Source organism: Ipomoea nil, unplaced genomic scaffold (assembly GCF_001879475.1).
Source record: "Ipomoea nil cultivar Tokyo-kokei standard unplaced genomic scaffold, Asagao_1.1 scaffold0642, whole genome shotgun sequence".
NCBI lineage: Eukaryota > Viridiplantae > Streptophyta > Magnoliopsida > Solanales > Convolvulaceae > Ipomoea > Ipomoea nil.
The window spans coordinates 2,180,169-2,185,774 of NW_017617070.1; the positions used below are offsets into that span (position 1 = coordinate 2,180,169).

The following is a 5,606-nucleotide window of genomic DNA, read 5'->3' on the forward strand; positions in this document are numbered from 1 at the left end:
ATACTTTATATAATCTCGTGACTCTTCTGGAGCTCACGTGGGTATAAGATTGACATCATAATATCTTAGTCAAAAGATTTCATATTATTTTATCATATGAGTGACACAATCTTTATTATCCCTTTTTTAGGACAATGGGGGCAAATATAGTACAACCAGTTTTGGGACTTGGTATTATGGGGATACAAAAACACTACCCAAGTGGCCCATTATATATTTATTTGTATAAATATCTAGTCAAAATCAAGTATTGGCTAACCGGTGTATAAAAAATTCTTCAAGGAAAAACTCGATCTTCAAGTCGAGATAAAATCTCAGTCTTTAAACATGAACTGATATCTTCAAGCTCTTTATATATTTCATTGATGTTTACACCATAAATATTGACTGAGATAATAAATAAGTCAATTATCAACTCTTTATTGAACACATAATGGTACATATTATTCCTTCTATATGAGGATAATAACCCCATTCGCAACTCTTTAAAAAGTAAATAATGGCACTTAAATAAATCCTCATTTCGGGAATTATAAATCCATTAGGGATTTTTCAAGCTAAACTAGAGGATATATTTAGGATATTTTCAAGAGGAAACGATATTTGAGTTTCCCAATCACATATAACATTGCTAGGTATGTTTATGATAATATATTTTCATACTTTGTTCTGGGGGAGAAAATACCTTTAGTCAATTTATTGACTATAAGAAAGATCATAGTTAGTAACTTACTAACTTTTATACTTCTTATTTTGTGATTTTCATTCATCACATTTTTAGAAAATCCATCAAAGATTTTAAATATAAGTAACAAGTTACCCATATAAATATGTGATAACCATAACTATTAGCTACATATCTAATTTATTTACTACTAGTTTTATTGAATAGCGGAATATAAAGCCATGACTAATATTGGGTCTCTGTGAAAACCCCCGAACTCGCCTTTTATTAGCGAGTTTTGATTTGTATGCTTTAATTGATGTTTTCTATCAAAACAGTTAGCACGCTGCAGGCGTTATACTACTGTTTTCATTTCTGGATCCAAATTTAAGTATTTATGAGCAATAGAGGCAATATATATTGTCGACAACTGTAACAGCTTTGTAAATATCTTTTATACACATGAAAATTTTGTATCAACCAAATATATGGCATTTCCCAAGAGTATTTGGATTTGGTTGTTCCGCTTCTCCAGTATTTTAGTTATTTGGTGCACCTACAATTTTACTGGGGGTTTTCGCCTTCTAGACGAATATCTTCAGGATAAAATTTCTATATTTCTGGAGTGACGAAATTTCTATACTAGATCTAGTTTTGTAAATTCTTAAACCAATATATGCTTCTGGCATAATGGTAGAGATGTTTAGTCCTAGTTGGGAATTTCACTCTTAAAATATTTTCTATGGACTTAGTCACTCATTGAGATTTCTAGCAGATAATTTGTTCAATGTCTGAACTTCTGGTTCTATAAGGCTAGTACATGAGTTTGAAGATTTTTATCAATTTCTCGGCATTTAATTAATTAGAAATTTCAAATCTCCCCCTAATGCCGAGAAAAGATCTTATAATGCCACCAACATCACTGTTGATTTCTCATGATGAGATATAGCTAGAAGGGTTGCATACTAAAAAAAATGAATGCAGGTAGGGAAAAGCATCATGTACTAGCGTATGTGATATGTAGTGGATCAACATATTGGTTTTTCAATTTTGAAGGTCCCCAACAAAATATTTCCTCCAAAATTGCTTAATTTGCTTTCCGAACAAAGTTGTATTAAGATTTAGAACTTTGGTTAAAAAAATTGATATTGTCTATCTTAAATAATTGTTTCATGACAATTAGAGAAACAAGTAGAGTAATATTGCCTTCTCACAGATTTCAAAATTGACATGAATAGACAATATAAAAAAAATGTCGTTATGGGCAATAATATGACCATCATAGTTGACAATGAGATCTGCATACACCAAATATCCTTCAGGGATTTACTTAGGGTCTATAGATCGATCCTTTTAGATCAAATATTCATAACTGATGGTTTAGACCAAAAGGTGTCAAAAAAAATTAGTGATGCAAGTGTTTACCTCTGGGCAAAATTTTATTGAAAATATGCACTATTATTTTGTTTTGATACTTAGATTTGAGATATTCAAGATTCAAGACTCAGGCCATATAACTTTATGATAAAAACTAGCACCATCAATATGCATGAATTTGGACAAATAATCATTGACTTCCAAATCAGAATTAAGTCAATTTGACATTAGTCATAGAAATTGTCCTAGTGCTATTATCATATAATTAGTGCTATGAATTCACCTTCTCGGCAATGCTATGTTTAAGATTTAAGATATGAGATAAATCTCTACATCTATGGCCTATAGCAAATAATTAGTATCATCGATGAACAATAACCATAGTAAAAGAAATCCATAGAGGTAATCACCCATTTTAGCTCAATTATATTCCATAAAGATTGTTTTCAGAAAATTCTGGCCAGCTGTTGGGTTGAGATTCCCTCCTATGTGGAAAATAGCTCATGTTTGGACCAAACATTTTTGTATCCACTATATATTTTTATTGAGCCCTAATTATTATTATTATTAATGTATAATAATAATAAGGGATTATGAAGGGTTGGAAACAAAGAGACTTTTGGCATCTTGTGACCTTTCATGTACTTCATTCCCTATAAAAATGCTTAGGGATTTTGGATGCAAAATGACCACCTCTACATCACACATTCATTCCAATTATTTGAGGTTAGGTGTGGTGCTCATTCGGCAGTAGTGCAGAAAGAAGAGAAACATATCTATTTTCTCTCTTCTTCATCCTTTGTACATTTTGCCGTGAGTTGTGCCGAAGATCTTGGGGTACTTTCTTCATCAAATATTTATAGAGGTCAGCTTATTTGTTCCAGGCATCGTTTTGGGTAATCTCGTAATATTTGTATTCTTTTCACCTTGCTCGTGGTGGTTGAATATTTTGAGTACGAGTTGGTATCCCTTTTTAGACCTGTGAACGTGATAGAATGTATTTGGCCTAGAGTTGATGTATTGTGATGATTTTAGGATGTTTGGCTCGTGTGGTAGCCAGAAACTTTGTACCCAAGATTTGTGATAGTGGAATTGTCGTTGGTGGTGGTCCGTGGTTTTTCCCCGTGGTTTTGGGGTTTCCACGTAAATCTTGTGTCCCTTGCATTGTTATTTATTTTGGGCTATTGTGTTATCTCGTGTTTGTGGACCGTGTCGGGGTCTGTGATTTTCATTGTCACAGGAAGTGGGATTTTTCCCAACAGTTGCATATATAGATCTAATAACATCCATCACATCAATACAAGTATAGATATTTTCTTGCTCAGATACGGATATGGATGTACATATCATACACATCACAAAGGGCCATATGCGTTACCAATTTGCTGATCTTTTCGCCGTGTATTCAATGATCTTATCACTAGAGAAAGATCTTTTGGCTGTATATATAGTCTGCCAAGGATCTCCGTCCTACATCAAATGCAAATCGCCGGCGGTTGATGGGCCGTGACGCCTTCTGGGCGTGATCGATCGGAACCAGGGAGAGAGGAAGGAACGATCGTCCTCGATCTGGTCACCGGACTGCAAAACCAGCCGCCCTCAGTCTTCGTCACCGAAAACCAACCTGCTCTCGTCTTGATCGCCGGTCGGTTCTAGAGCGGAGAGAACGAGGATCACACGGTGCTCTCCGATCGATGGGGTCGACGATCTGATCTGATCAAGATCACCGCGAAGGGAGATCCGCGAACAGGGAGAAGCCATGACGCTTCCTAAGGCGAGACCGGACTTCCGCGATGGACACACCGGTCGCCCTTCTCGAGCAGAGAGAAGATCGATTTGCCGGCGTCAGGGAGGAAGAAGCTGACTGCGTCTGCGGAATCCGATCGCCGTCTACAAAGCCGGTGTCGTCTGCGGAAACCGATCGCTACGATCGCCGTCTGCCACCTCTCGTCGCAGCCTTGCAGGAAGGAAAACGAAGACGCAGTATACAGAGTAACAGAGGACAGATTTTCAATATAGTAATTTTCCTTTTCTATAAAAAAATTGCACATAATATTTCTCTGGGGCGATTTTGGATTTGGGTTGAGGCCTGCTGGCTCCGGAAATTGTGTTGCAAGGTTTCGGCCGCGCGTGTCTTCCCTAGAGAGAGGCGAGATGATTTTAGTCAGAGCAAAGCGCTGATAACGTGTTAAAAGAAAAGGGGAATCTCTTATTCATTCATCTGTGTTTCATAATGGAGACATAAATACAGGAACCGTTACAACCGTTATTTAATCTATAATAATGTCCACATAATGATATATTTATAACAGGGTTCAATATTTGATCTCACTGTTGCACTTTCTGTTACACGTAACCGTTACAACCGTTATATAATCTATAATAATGTCCACATAATGATATATTTATAACAGGGTTCAATATTTGATCTCACTGTTGCACTTTCTGCTACACGTATTTTGATTTTGTATATTAGAGTGTAATATAGACAAATAGTAGCATAGTGGCAATATAAAAACGCCCACCGTGGGGCTCGAACCCACAACCACAAAGTTAAGAGCCTTGCACTCTTCTAAATTCCGACGTTAGGGTGAGGAAAAAGATAATCCGTGATGGATAAAGGGGAATTGATCTCACTGTTGCACTTTCTGCTACACGTAACCGTTACAACCGTTATATAATCTATAATAATGTCCACATAATGATATATTTATAACAGGGTTCAATATTTGATCTCACTGTTGCACTTTCTGCTACACGTAACCGTTACAACCGTTATATAATCTATAATAATGTCCACATAATGATATATTTATAACAGGGTTCAATATTTGATCTCACTGTTGCACTTTCTGCTACACGTATTTTGATTTTGTATATTAGAGTGTAATATAGACAAATAGTAGCATAGTGGCAATATAAAAACGCCCACCGTGGGGCTCGAACCCACAACCACAAAGTTAAGAGCCTTGCACTCTTCTAAATTCCGACGTTAGGGTGAGGAAAAAGATAATCCGTGATGGATAAAGGGGGATTGAACCCAACGTGAATTGAACACGCAACCTTTTGATCTGGAGTCAAACGCGCTACCATTGCACCACGGATCCACCATAGCTTTAATTTAAACTTATACTTTCTATAATATACCTTTTTTTTTTTTTTAATTTAGAATTAATCCCTCTTTTATAGTTGCATGATTACAATGAGTCAATGACATATTCATTTTAAATAATTAACAAACAAATTAAATATGAATGAATAATTGATAACTAAATGCAAAAGACAAAAACTTGTGTGAGACCATCACACGGGTTTCAATCCGTGAGACGAGTCGGATATTTGATTAATGATGTCAAAAATTCGACTCATTAATCAAATATTTGACCCATTAATCAAAGATTCGACCCGTCTCACGAATTCAGACTCGTGAGACGGTCTCACACAAGTGTTACTCAATTTAAAAATATTATGGTAATCAATCATATGACTACTGAAAATTATGGAATTTCCGACCACCTGAAAGTGATCTTAAATCAAATCGAAAGTAAAAAGTGGTCGGAAATAG

The 5,606-nt window shown here is 35.8% G+C and overlaps 1 non-coding gene across 1 annotated transcript; it reads right to left on the minus strand.

Moving 5' to 3' along the window:
- Nucleotides 1-5,076: 5,076 nt before the first annotated feature.
- On the minus strand, nt 5,077-5,148 carry TRNAW-CCA. The gene has a single exon. It is a non-coding gene; the product is annotated as a tRNA-Trp (tRNA).
- Nucleotides 5,149-5,606: the final 458 nt, after the last annotated feature.